Source organism: Xiphias gladius, chromosome 10, assembly GCF_016859285.1.
Source record: "Xiphias gladius isolate SHS-SW01 ecotype Sanya breed wild chromosome 10, ASM1685928v1, whole genome shotgun sequence".
Lineage (NCBI taxonomy): Eukaryota > Metazoa > Chordata > Actinopteri > Istiophoriformes > Xiphiidae > Xiphias > Xiphias gladius.
Window position 1 is genome coordinate 20,306,032 of NC_053409.1, and position 15,221 is coordinate 20,321,252.

Genomic DNA, 15,221 nt, shown 5'->3' on the forward strand with positions numbered 1-15,221 from the left:
CATCTTCTTGCTAACAAGTCCTACAAATTAAACAACAAAAAAATACGTCTTTTTTTCACTGCCCCTCCAGAACAGCTTATATAAGCGTTTTCTGATGTGACACCGCTGTCAGCAGGATCACATCACGTGTCTGTACCTTCCAAAGCCGCTACAAATCAAAGTTTCAAAAACCGGACGAAACCATTCTCTGACCTTTCGCTGCTGTGGTTAAGGTTTGGTTATAGGTTCAGGCACAAAAACAACTTGGTTAGGGAAAGATCGTGGCTGGGGTTGAATTGATAATTTGCTAAGGTTAGGGGGCCTTTGTTGTCATGGTTACAATGAAAACGAAGTGATTAAGGTTTGGGAATAGCCATGATCATGGTTAAAAGAAACCAACAACGACTGTCGATAGGAAACAAGAAACAAACATCAATCATTCCCCCTGGCCTCCCCCCTCTGTGGGCTTTGTAGCTCTTTAATAACATTTGCTCCTGATGAACCAGAGTCATTATTCCTATGGCTGCTACGGAGCTTTTGTCACTTGCACATAAACATATGGTGTTTCGGGGCATTTTCTGGATCAACTAATGCTTGTTTTTCTCAGGAGGACAGTCCTAACATAATTAATTCAGGGTTTGGGGTGTTCATTTAAAGTTTCTGGACAGAAATGTGCAGTAGCATTGTGTGTTTGCTTGCACGTACAAATGGAAGATGTAAAAATTATACAAGAAGTATATGGATGTCTGGAGCGCCTGAGAAAGTCTGTGTGTGTGTGTGTGTGTGTGTGTGTGTGTGTGTGTGTGTGTGTGTGTGTGTGTGTGTGTGTGTGTGTGTGTGTGTGTGAGAGAGAGAGAGAGAGAGAGAGAGAGAAAGACATACAGACAGATAGACACGGAGTGGGAGAGCTCTTGTGTGTATTCTAAAAGCAGGGGGTCTCTTCCAATTGCCAAAAACACAAAGAGCTGCTCAGCATGAACACACCAGGGGTGCTCTTAGGAAACCCATCAGCTCACAGGGAAAGGGCAAAGGGAAGACTTAAATATAGGAAATAGGCTGTATAGGAGGAGCGCACGCATGCACACACACCCACACACACACACACACACAGACACACAGACACACAGATTCTCAAATGTTGTCTGACGCACTGCTCCAGATTGTGGAAGTAGGAAATGGCATGGGAGAAACCTGACATGTGGACAAATCTGGGCACTGCACCTTTAGATTCGTTCATGCAAAAAAAAAAGTTTTGTTGTTAGCATGGGTTTTTTTTTGTTTTTGTTTTTTTTGACTAGTTGGAGGAGAAGCCCTCCACCCCATTCTGCCAGTTTGACAATCCACAACCTAATATCAACATATTAGTGTACAAACACAGTCAAACTGTTAGATCTCGCAGGGACACTCACACACACAGGCAGGCCGGCAGACCCTCCCACCGTGTTTCCATTGTAGCAGCCATTGTAGCAGTTTTGTCTGAGCCATATGGGCTGGTTTAGGGATGTGGACCCCCGGCAGCTGAGGCTTTGTCCCTGTGTCACATAGGTCGCTGGGATTGTGTTCCCAGCTAATTCCCTCTTTCAGGGACTGCAGATCAGAGTCTATAATGATCTGGGCAGCCTAGTACAGGGATTACTGCTACTGCCTCTGACATCAACAGGCTTGTGTTTGTGTGTGTGTGTGTGTGTGTGTGTGTGTGTGTGTGTGTGTGTGTAGGTGGATGGGTTGGGGGCGAGAAAGGGAGAAGGAGATTGAGAGAGATGACATTTTAAGATGAAACAATGTCGCTGCTCCCTTAACAACAGGAATCAATTGATTCCCCTCTCACACCAAACCCACCCACCAGACCAAAGCACATCCACACACACACACACACACACACACACACAAACACACACACAGACACACAGACACATACACACACACGCTCTGAGTTTTCCACCTCATTTCCCTCAATCCAGTTTAGGCAAACATTGTTAGGAGAGAAAGTGAAGTCAGTGAAGGGAAAGTGATAGCTTCTTGTGTCTTGACTGACGTCCATAGTCATCGTATGGTTTTCAAATTACAGAGCACTGTCTGAACATTTTGCTCTACACCTCTAGATTAGCCGCTTCTGTCCCACTACAATTAATTAATCTGCCATTTGGATTTTATGATCTTTTATTCCTTATCTGCAATGGTAGAAGAAGCATTCAGATCTTTCACATTAAGAGTAATAACAAATACTCAGTTACAAGTAAAGATCACACATTTGAAATTTTAACTTGTTAAGAGTAATTATCATCCAAATATTTACTTAAACTATTAAAAGTAAATGTACTTATTATGCAGAATAACCCTGTATGGTTACAATATAATCAGTATTATTTATATATTAATAATGATTCATTGTTTTGCAAGAGACATTTTAACATGGTAGATGTCATGCTAATTTGATCTGTTTTTCATTTTAGAGCTGAAACATTAATTCATTAATCATTTAGTCAGTCAACAGAAAATTAGTATACAACTGTTTTAATAATCGATTAATCATTAAAGTTATTTCTTAGTGAGGTTTTGTGTTTTTCTTTGTTTGTTCTTTGTGGATATTAAACTGAAAATCTTTGGGTTTTGGACTGTGAGTCAGACAAAACAAGTAAAGCTAGTCAATAATAAAAAATTATTTTTAGTCACAGCTCTTTTTTATATACTGTTGGATAGTTTAATGTGTAGTATAACAATCATAATTTATAGGGATGTTTTTAAAAACTTATTTTGCAAAGTAACTAACAGCCTAACCAAGACTGGATTTTTGAGGCCGATACTTTGAGATCATTTGGAGAAAAAAGGAAATATTGGCCCACGGTAATTTTTCCCACTTACCACAATTTAACATAACGCATTACATAACCAAACGATCTTGATGCAGATCCCATCGATTTGTTTTAGTAAATTTTTGTGACCAAGATACACATGTTCTTTGGGGGGTAAATTATGTAATGGAGCCGGTTTTCCTACGTTACCTCAGATTTAGTTTGGCATTTCTATACTGCAGTTTCTTGTTACTTATCAGCCAACGTGCACACCGATAACGATATATCTGCAATAAGCTAATAGCATGGACGTTTTATCGTTACAGCTCTAAATGTAACTATAGCTGTTGAATAAATGAAGTAGAGTAAAAAGTACGATATTTGCCTTTGCAATGTATATGGGGCAGAAAAGTAGCATAAAATTCCACAATACTCAAGTAAAGTAAAAGTATTTAAGTACAGAACTTATAATCTTTGAACATATTTTGCTTTATAACGTGAGAATTTATCAAAATATAAATAAAGGCAGTCCTCTCTTTCTCTCGACTTTATGGCTCCGACACAAACTGGAGCATCGCTGAGATGACCATCAGGAAAGCCTGTATTTAAATAAATGGCTTATTGCAACAAGGGCATATCAATTACTTCCAGGGAGGGAATAAAAGCTACCGTGCACAATTGAAATCGTATATTTGAACATTGTTGTTGTATTGAATTGTTACAAGCAATGCTCGCCAGACACACTTCAAGGAAATAGGAAACCAACCTGAGTAATCAGATATGTCTTCTCAAGAAGAGAGACATCGACATCCTAAATGAAGAGTCCTCGCATACATACATGCTGAAGACCACGCGCCCTACTTTTCATGAAGCCCTCCACTGCTTTATAAAGAGTACTTTCAACAAGGCAGCTGAAAACAAAACTTGCTTGCTCTTCCTCACTCCACTTTTAATTTTCTGCTCTCGTGTGTTTCTGTAGGCATCTTTCCATATTTTATTCTCTTTCTTCTTTCCCCTGTTGAAAGGGACTTTCATTTAAATTCATGCTCTCGAGGACCGGCGCCCATGCAAGGCCAGAAGATAATAGGCCAACCTATTTACCCTGCAGTTTTATTTACCCCCCCCCCCCAGCTTTAGATTGATCATGGTCGCTACAAGATGACAGCTGTCTCCTGCGCATTAGCATTGCAAATGAATTAGAAGAAAAAGAAGTGGAGCCACAGTGTGTTGAGCCACAGGCATGCAGTCTGGGCTGGGAGAGCGGATCAGCATCCTGACCAGGTGCTGCCAGGACACTGTGAGACGAGGAACAGCTGACGGTGGAACATAAAGAGAGAGCTGTTGTCGTTAGATTTGACAAAACATTTTCAAGATGGCCCAGTGAGCCTTTTGATTTCATGTTCCCGATCATCCTTGATGGCTTCATTATAGTGACCACATGGACAGACGACAGTTTTTTGATCTTACGTGGAGCAGATGACCTGAGGCTACCTGTCTACTGAATATCATATCTGTGGAGTTACTAGAAATACTGTGATTAAAACATTAATTTTTCACTGTATAAAATACCTGAGGGGAAATTCTATGAAATTTACAGGGTTGCCCAATTTGGTTGGAGTTGAACCTTGCAATGAAAAGTTAAAGCAGTTTATTTGCATAGGCCACACTTACTTTGGTAGGTAACAAACTTTGGTAACCAGTTCTAGGAAAACTGTAAAACAAATGTAACTGTATCTATAATGTATGTAATATAAAAAATAAATGTAGCTATAATGTAATATAACTTTAACTGTATATGTAATTATTCCCAGGGTCGTAGAAACATGCTATGTAAGTTTGGTGGAGAGCAGGAAGTGACAATTGTGCTTTACGAAAAAAACAAATTCAAAATGGCGGAGAGTCTAGTTGCTCGCGAATGGGTGCTCACCTTATCTTCAATTCAATTATTTATCCCAAACCAGCAATTAAAAAAGCGCATTATTCTTCTAAGCCTCACGGTTCGTGAGTTATGAGCTAAAACACTAAATCTCTATAACTGGTGGCGCTGTTGATCTCATTTTTTTAGAGGGAAAATTGTAGGGACCCTGTCTACCAAGTATCTTAAGCATTAAAGGTTTTTGAGATATTTGATCAGAAAGTTTTAGTCGTCCACATTTTAAAAGATGATTTTATCACTGCATCTTCCTCATTGTGGCAGTTTGTTTTTATATTGACGGGGTGACCATTAAAATATTTTTATTATACTGGTTCTCAGTAGAAATTAATAAAACAAGTTCGCTCGTAGGTCACCGTTAATTCAGCATTTTGTTAGGTTCATGGGAGGGTCAATCAATGCAGAAATACTGATTTTTATTCATAAAAAATACAATGCTACAAGGACTCAGCACATATTGTGTTGAAAGAGCATGAAATGTGTGGAGGGAAAATGCATTTACTTTGGCCATGTGACGAATGCAGCTGTATAAAACCGAGATCGATTAACGCAAAGTATTAAACCCGTCCTTCACCCAGTCATGTATGTTAGTGCCCAAGGACAAATCTTATTAATATAATTTCTACAGGGAGGCAATACAGGTAGGTGATTGTTCCAAACCCCTGCAAAGAAGTATTGTCATGGTAACCGGTGAGCACTTCAGACAAAGCTGCATGTATCCTCATGGAGTGAGAACTCAAACGCGCACACACACACACACACACACACACACACACACACACACACACACACACACACACACCCATATGCACATGAATGCATAAGCAGGAGTACAAAAATCAGAGAGAAAGAGACAAAGGTGCTGTTGTGAGAGAGGCCGAAAGTCTTAAAGTTTACACGAGAGATAATTCGCCATGGATGTTATGCTTAGTTCAGCTCAATGCTTGGTTATGTGTGATGGTCCCTATCGGCAGCTCTAGAAAGTAACTAAATACATTTACTCAAGTACTGTTCATAAGTAAAATTATGAGGCACTTGTACTTTACTTTAATATTTCCATTTTATACTACGTTATACTTCCACTCCACAACATTTCAGAGGGAAATATTGTTCTTCTACTCCTCTACATTTATTGGACATAAGTACTCACTGGTTATTGCTGAGATTAAGTTTTTACTTAGAAAGCACAGTGCATTGTTATGCAAGTCTCCCTCCACTCAGAGGAAGTGTTCTGCTTATTGTTCCCTCACTTGGATGTTTGGCCTTCACTGTGCAGCCTGCAGATCAGCCGCAACACCATGTTTTAGTGTTGTGACTGATTGGTGTATGTTCACAGTTTGACACCTGGAGGACGCTTTCACATTCCTCCGTTGAAGATGGAAAGTAAAGGTTCCCTGCACTTAACTTACGTCTGTGTTCAACATGTGTACGTACGATCACGATTTTCCGACATCCCAACCAGTTAAGACCTTAATCGTGGTCCAGTAAGAAACTCGTACAAGTGTGATGTGGTAGCTTGAAACCTCCAGCACACAAACATTGTAAATGGACTTTTCAGTGAAGTAAGGGACATACTGTGTTCAATATTTTTGATATATTTTTTCTTAAATCCATGTTTTTTCTTCCTTCATATGCAATTAATCATCTCACAAACCCTCAGATTGATCTTGGGACCCTTTAGAGGAGGCCTGACCCCTGGGTCGGGAGATGGAAGGGACCATGTTTTTCAACAGACTTTTACTCGTAACAGAGTATTTTGACTTTTCCATTCTGGTACTTTTTTTAATGTAAAAGATCTGAGTATTTCTCCCATGACTGTTAATCAGTTACCTGAGAAAGATCAGTGAGGTAGCTTCTCTGCTTCAGCCCACCTCAGATTTCATAGGGCCAAGGAGCCACACAGAGGAAGGACAAGTAAACGGCCTCAGTCCTTTACAAACGCTAGAGTGGCCATCCTCCCACTGCCACAATCCCTCACACACAACCACAATTAAATTCTTCTCTCACTCATTCTTCTCCTCTTTTTTGTCTCTTGTGAAGACACCTCACTTGAGAAACCACTAGGCTGCTTTTTAAAGGTCCCTGTGTGGCAGGGTGACAGAGGACACCACTCTCTGCCTTTTCTCTCATTTGGAAAGACCGGGTGAAATTGAAAAGGGGGTCCTCAGCTCCCTCCCCGAGACCCTACCCCACCCCCCGACCCCCCACCTCACCCCGCCCCAACAGCACCACTTCGGCCTGGGTGGACTCCCCTGGTTGGTTCTCAGACCTCCCCTGTCTGTGTGATACCAGCGGTATTGTGAGAGGCTGACAAAGAACAGGAAGCCCGGGGGTTGGCAGGGTAGGCCTGAAGGTCAGCTCAATCAGTCTCTGTATGATGGATGCAGCGCGGGGGCCGGGTCATCTGAAAATGCACCAAACAAGATTGCCTAATGCATGCTCCCCTGCCCTGTTCTTTTTGCAGCACCTTTCTCTCGCTCCCTCTCTACGTCTCCCTCTTGCACACATACAAATGCACGTATCCACTGCCACTCTGTGTCTATGGATATATTTTGCTTTTAAAAGGTACAGTGTGAGGGGTTTTGCAGGTGCACCTCAATTTATGTTTAGAGGAGCCAGAAAACAGGGGCACAAGATTTTAAAGTAGAAAAATAGTGAGATGGGGACAATTGATTGCATTTTTTTAGCCAAACAATTTGTTATATAAACTGATTTGACAGAGAATACAAAAATGCAAACGCAGCAGTCAACTACCAGCTCGTGAAATAAAAACCTGCTAGTCGTCACTGCTCGGCGTCTATGCACCTCCAGATTTGATGATTCTAAATTTCTCAGATTAACTGCAAAGATTTAGTTTAAGTGGAAAAAACCTGCCTCATCCTGTAACTAAATAAAATATTAAAACCCCTTTGAATTATTGGAAAAATGTATTGTCACAAAGCGGGAAACAGATCTGTTTTTCTCAGTTCATGAAAAGTTGATGTCTTGGACACGTGGTTTCCACTGGACAGTAATGATGTGAAGAATAACTTAATGGCACTAACTAATGTACTAGAATAGTGGTTCATAATAGTGATTTTATTAAATTTAACGGTATGACCTTAACATAACTTGGACAGTAAAACTTGAACCCAAATCGCCCAAATAACAAAAAATACATCTGCCTATTTACCTTTTGTGTTATTGAGCCATGCAGACAAACTTCTTGTGGGTTGAAAAATATAGTAGTTTTTTTGTGATTTTGGTGAACTGACCCTTTAATCAGTGACACGGTAGTGAATAGAAAGGTTAAGTTTCAACTGCAGTCATTTGCTTTCTGTTCACTGTGAGTAAATATGTGATAAGATGAACAATTAGAGCCTTTCTGGTGACTAGCAAGCAGACTTTATTTATAAAGCACTTTTCAGAACAGAAGTAACAAAGTATTTTACAGGCAGGAAAAAAAAGGGGGAAGAGGGAGATGGAAAAAAACAGACAGAGATGACAATATTTATAAAACAAGCAGAATTAATTGCCAAGAAAAAGCCAGAGAAAAACAAGCAAGACCTCGTTCCAGAGTAGAGAAGCAACAAGAGCAAAAGCACAATCAGCTTGCTTGCAGCAGTATTTATAGCTGTTCAGTTTTCAGGAAAAATAAAGTTTTAAAACTATCACCAATCTGACACAAGAGACACACTGATATGAAATTATCAGTAAATTATGAATTATGAGAGTATCCCGCAGTCATCCCAGTAGCCTCGGCTCTGTGTCAGTGGGTGGGAGGAGGTGTGAGTTAGTGGGCAGGGTGTATGCGTGTGTGGGTGTGTGGGTGTGGGTGTGTGGGGTATGTCCACCATCGTCATGGAGACCCCTGTGTGTGGGAAGCAGTCCAAACATGACAGGGCTGAGTTTACTGACTCAAGGTGACTGAGCCGGGGACACAACAGCACACAACAGGAGGACAATGGCCGCCCCATTAGTGCTAATAGGGGACACATGTAACAGGATTAGGGTGAGGACACCTGGGGGGGGGGGACCACATGGGGAGATGGCACACCAGTCCCACCCACCCCCAACCCCTCCCTGTTCTGTCCCACGCCATCAAACTTGCACAAAACCGGGAGTCTGCCGTAGAGGGACGTCTGCCTGCCCACCATGATGTTTGACGTTTTTTAACCTGCAGGTTGTGAGTCGACTTTTCTGTGAGCACATCCACAAACAACTGCTGGGTGAAAATCAAATTATCCCAGTTTGGGTTTTTTTTGTTTTTTTTTTTAAGGTTTATATGTTTTATTGATGAAACAACACATTTATGCAGCACTTGGTTTTAAGAAACCGTTTCAAACCTGATTAGTGAAACTCAAACATGAATGAAGTGGAAGCCAGGGTCGTTCTTCTTAATTTCTAAGAAGTTAACATTTTGGAGAAGTTTCCCCTCATATTGCATATAAAACATCCTTTCACATCCCGTTTTTCCCTTTTGTTTCCCATTGAAAGCACTTCACGGTTGCTAAAATCCTCTCATTATGCAATGTCTGACTGTATCATACATATTCTTTTTCCAGCTCTTTATTGGAGCAAAATTATGTTTACATGATGTTGAAACTAATTGAAAATATTCAAATCAAAGACTTCATGTGTTTTATGGCTGCACTGTTCCATCAAATGCAAAATTGTAGATGTCTTTTGCATCATTTTTTATACATTGGCATACTGAGTATATCTGGAAAGTTTTTGGAACAAAGTTTGGCTGCACAGCATGAGTTTCTATTGATGGATGTTCATGCTGCCTGTGGCCAGTTTTGATCATTTTTTTGGCTTTTTAAATGAATTAAAGCTAAGTTTCACTATTTTAATCTCTTAGGCTGATGTAGCCGTGGAAATGGAAATCAACAATCATCTGACCCAGAAACAGCAAACCTTAAATTGATGTGTAGTGGATGCCTTTTCTGAAAAGCCTCCTTAATGTACTAGATTTCCTGAAATTGTTAACAATGTTGAATGATTACATAACACATGAATGAAGCCAGCTGGCAAATGTAACAGTAGATGCTTTTGCCCAAACAGAAAGGTGTCTTTTCCCCTTCGCCACCACTCTCACCCCCAGCGCAGCAATGTAAATCAAACGGAAATAAATCTGAGACAGAGGTCAATGAATCTCCATTGGTGGACTGTGACTCTGCCCCGCTCGTTTCCACCCCTCCATCCCTCTCAGCTCATCCCTCATCCCCACTTCTCTGTCTCCCCCCTCTGCAAATTCCTGCACTCTGCCCAAGACGCCCAGTCAATTAATAAGACATTGTCTCCTCCCCTCGCAGCCCCTGCACAAGAGGCCACCCAGGAGCCATCAGGCCTTCCCTCTAAAGCTGCTTCACTGGTGGCCCCCAGGAATGCCAATCGCTTTGGGAACAGGCAGAACAGGGTAGGAATGGGGGGGGGGGTGGGGGATGGGGGGATGGGGGGTGGGGGAGCTGGATAATAGAAACAGCCCCATCATGCTCATGTGCTGGGGCAAACCAGTCAAAAATTGGAAGGCAACAAAAGGAAATGCGTTCCACTCCCAAGGATCGGAGGCACTTCACCCCTCTACAGTCCAGCCTAAAAACCGCCCTGTGAAGCACACAAGCAAGAAGACACACACAAACAGACACACACACACACACACACACACACACACGCTTTGGTTTTGCCGTGGAGAACACTAGACTGGCTTACATTCACTTCCTGCGGGCTTACAATAAAACTTACTCCTCGCCCTAATCTAAAGCAGTGAGCCTAAAATCACGATGAAGACCTGACCAAAATGTCTGCAGGGGACTAGTGGATTGTCAAGAGTTGCCCCTAGGGCGTCCCCATGGCCAGAGGGTTTACGATGCTGGCCATTTAACCGCAGCGTCCCCGGTTGAAGTCCAGCTGGGGAAGTCTAGGCTACCTAAAAAGGACAACAACAAAAAAAAAAACAGAAAAAACTCCTCCATCATGTCCTGTCACATTTTGTATTCATCTCACAAACGCAGCTCCCTTCTTCGAGGAAATGCCCGCTGGGAGGAGGTGTAGACAACTCAGTTCTAAATCTGAGTGATGAGTTCCGTGGTTTGGAAAGGGCCACTTATTTTTAGTCATGGGAAAACTTGACGTTGACCTAACCGGGCCCCGAGAGACAGTTACAGGATAACGATGAATGCAAAAACATAGTGCAAAAGCAGGACAACTAGAAAAAGAGTCATACAGTCAGGGAGGAGACTCAGGGATTTCCATTACACAGCAGTAGCTATCTACGGCTAGCTTACATTAGCCACATTAGCTAATGATAATGCCAGACCACATAAGGCTTCAGCAGCAAAATGTTGGAACGTATTACATTAAATAAAGGTGAGTTTTGTTGCTTCAATTCAATTTTTTTTGTCATTTCCTCTTGGGCTGCAACAACCAGTTATTGTTTTATCATTGATTAATCTGCCAGTTATATTTTGGACTGACTGATCAATGGTTGAGTGACAAACTCGTGTATCTTGTTTTGTTCTTCCAATAATTCCAAAATCTTAAAATATTTGATTTACTATAACGCAAGACAAGGAAAAGCTGCAAATTCTCACATTTGAGAACCTGGAACCACCAAATGTTTGGAATGTCTATTTAAAAAAGTGACCTGAATGATTAATCGATTATCTAAATAATTTCAGATACATATTTTTTTGTCCCTCAGACATTCCTTTATTTGATTATTTAGCTAATCACTGCACAAGGTCTCACAATATACAATGATATTTTCAACAATAGTTTGTGTTTGACGAAGGCTCTTTTATTTTATTTTCCAGCATCACAATTCACAAAGTGGGATCCATGGTTTTCCATGTTTGGTGCAGAAGAACTGCAGAGAGACATGACCTCAACCCCATCAAACACATTCCTGTCAATATACGCGTAGAGTGTAAAGTTGTTTCTGAGACTTAAGTCGCCACTTTGTGATAACCTATATAAATATGTTTTGGCAGAGCTGTTCATTTGCATTTCCAGGGTTTCTGCTTCATGTCACATTTAAACATTTTGAGTGCGAAGTGCGCGATAACTGCCAAGTGCTTCCAACAACACCCCGTCAGATAATGAGCAGACTAGGACAATTTTTTGGTGCCAATATGAAAGAACGGAGCAAAAGTACAATCGCTTCAGGTTGTTGACACAATGCTTTGAAGGACAATTAGGGGTTTGCATAAATAGACACAATGACGCTTCGTAGCACAGCAAACAAAGGTTTCGCACTGTTTTGACTTTGTTCATTGAAAACATGTATTTTTTTTCCTGTCTTTATTTCAAAACTGCCTGTGCAATCCCTACATCATTGTAAGTAAGATTTAGAGTCCACCATGAGTTTAGGCCCAAAAAAAGAAAATTAAATTAACTGACCCCATCTTAGACTTCCTTTTGAGTCTGTCGTAAAGGATTTTAAAATGTTTGTCTTCCTGCGTGTATTTTTGTCTTTCTTACAGCGCTCGCCAATAGCGTCCTTAAACCTAAAAATCTCAGAGATGGATTTTGAGTGCAGACCCTCCATCTGAATACTTGATCACAATGTACAACACAGTGTTTAGTAATGGATAGCATGTTAGATCAGAGAGATTTCAAAGAAAAGAGGTATTGTGCACACAAACACATAGACACACAGAGAGAGAGAGAGAGAGAGAGAGAGAGAGACACACGCACACACACACAGACACACTGTTAATGAGTTTCTCCCGCTGAAGGTCCATATTGATATCTGTATTGCAAAATTAGCCAGGTGAAAGTGCTCTGTAAGTGCACCAGCTGTAATGTTGTATATAGTAGCAAGTGGGGTGAAACCACGATAAGTGGACTGAAAGCCATGCATAAAAATAAAAAAAAGTTTTGTTTTTTTTAAATATTGCGCAGCTGTATCAACCGGATGGTGTCAGAAGCAGTGCAAAACCCACCGTACGTTTGGAGACATGACCTGCCGTTAGATTTGTTGATGGAAAAAGTAGAAATAAGACGGGACAGAGGTAAACATATCGCTTAAAACCCTACAAAATATAACATTAATGCTGCTGAAAAAATGCCTCATACGCCTCAAAAAACAAGAGCAAATAATCCCGTGTCTTACTTTAAATGAACTTGTTTTCAAACTGAATATAATGGAAAATAGGATCTATTTGGCATTTCTTTGATGCAACAGAAATTTCGACATGAATTTTTTTTTTAAGCGACTATGCAAACAGATGACCTCTGACCTTTTGATGTGTCGATCCAGACCCCCTGTGGTGACTACCTGAGGGAAATGACTGATGTGGTATGTGCTTCTCATCTGATTTTTGTCACCAAAAAACTGAAGTGAAACTGAAGTGGAGTTTTCCTCTTGTGTGCCACCCGCTCAACAACTAGAACTCAGTTTTACCTATTTATATGTCACTTTTTCAAAAGAGCAGATGAATTTGAAAGTAGTGGTCATAGTCCAGCTGACTGAGAGCCAAAGAGCGTCCTCTACTGTTAGTATATGGTAGTGCACAACAGCTAAAATTACTTGAAGCTTTATATAGGGGCGATTAGAGCTTTAACATTTCGTCAATTCATTGATTAGTCGACTCACAGAAAAGTAATCACAAGCTGCTATTGGGCTCTATTTTGGGTTTTGGGCTGTTGACAAAACAAATAATATAAATAAGTCAGTTTTGGCTTTTAGAAACTGTGATAGGCCTTTCTCCTCAATTTTCTGGTATTTTATAAATCAAACAATTAATTGATTAGTAGAGTAAGTAATCTTCAAATCAACTGATAAAGAAAATAATCAGTAGTTGCAGCCCCAGTGTAGAAGAGATGTCATACTGGAAGTTCAGTATTTTCTGAAAAGATTCAAAAACCTTAAAGCCCTTAACTTCTGAAATAAAGATTTCTTCAGATATTTAAACGGGGAAAATCCGCAAACCCAATGTTCATCTATCATCATTTTACAAATAATAAATTAATCCCTTATTAGCCATATTACAAAAGTTCATTCAGCTCTTCCCCAGAAAGAAAATTCCTACATCTCACAATAATATATTTATTATGTAATCTTGAAAATAGATTGATCTTGAACTTAAAGAGACAGGAAACCTTTTGTCAGGTCCGCTGCATGTGACTATTTTAATCAGAGCCTAAAATTAATATAACTGGACATTTAAAGTACTTACAGTTAACTTTTTAAGACACTAAATAATCTAAATTTGGTTATTTGATCGACCTGGTACACAAGATATACATTTCTAGTCCTGCTAGACAACATTAAAAATTATCTTTTAGGTCTTATACATATTTAACACAATCTTCTATCATCAACGGATAAATCATAAAGGCTGAACGAAGTTAATGCTGCGCAGTGAACTGTTCTCCTCGTTGTGCTTTATTAAACACTGCCATCGAGTGGACGACTACTGAAATAAAGTTTCCATGCCTGCTAACGTGCCTTTCAAAATTAGAATCCCGTTTTTAAATATGAAAAGGTTTGTACCTAATTTATTAGCCAGTATCCATAAATGAACAGGAAATGGTACATTTATTGTCCTTCCGACAACTCATACACAAATCCTGGTATCACAAAACATCTTCAGTAAGGTTGTAAATACACTTGAAAATACAATGAAGTCAAGGATCTGTTAAAAGACTCATTACGACTGGGTTCAGGTTATTAAATGTACAGATGTATTCAGCCAGCAAGTAAAGCATTTATTGAAGCAAATCAAGGTTTTTTTCTCATATTGTCAATGGTGTGCCTAAAGACCTGAATGATGAAGTTCACAGTGCCCTAAAAAAGCAGGTATGCACATGGTGTACCCTTGCAATAAGTAAAAGTACTATCCGGTGTTGAGGTTTATATTAGAGTATCGTATTGGAAATATTGGACAACAGCCATCAACAGAAACAAACATCTAAATCTGCACAAAAACAAAGAGAATTTTTTTCTTTTACAAAAAAAATTATCAATTGCATGATTAAAATAACATACAAGTGCAAAATTTTGCCCTTAAAGCTTGATTGCGTGTTTTGAAACAGTTTAATATTGTCCAATCTCAAAGGGATTCACTGCTACAGTACTTTTCGACACACCTCAGTAATGATATGAATCGATGAAGATTGAGAGATGGACAAGAGTCATGCAGCAGCACATGCATGATGATGGTGATGATGATGATGACGACCATGATGACGACGACGACGACTAAAGTGGCAGGGTGTGTGCGCAAAAACATCAAAGTTTCCCTCAAAAAACCCCACGACACAAAAACATTTTCATGTAGCATTAATCTCTGTCACCAACATTACACAGATCAAAACTGGCTGAGTAAACCTAAAAAGCTCAGCGACACATGTTCAAGTCCCCACGCCGCCAGAATTGCTGAAGTGTCTTTGAGCAAGACAAGAGTACCATTCTATAGCCAACCATGTACGTTGACCTCTCTGGAAGAGGCAAGAAAAAAAGAAATTCCCCCATATAGAAAAATGAAATGGCCAGTTCACCCCAAATCCCAGTTAAAAAAAAAAAAAAC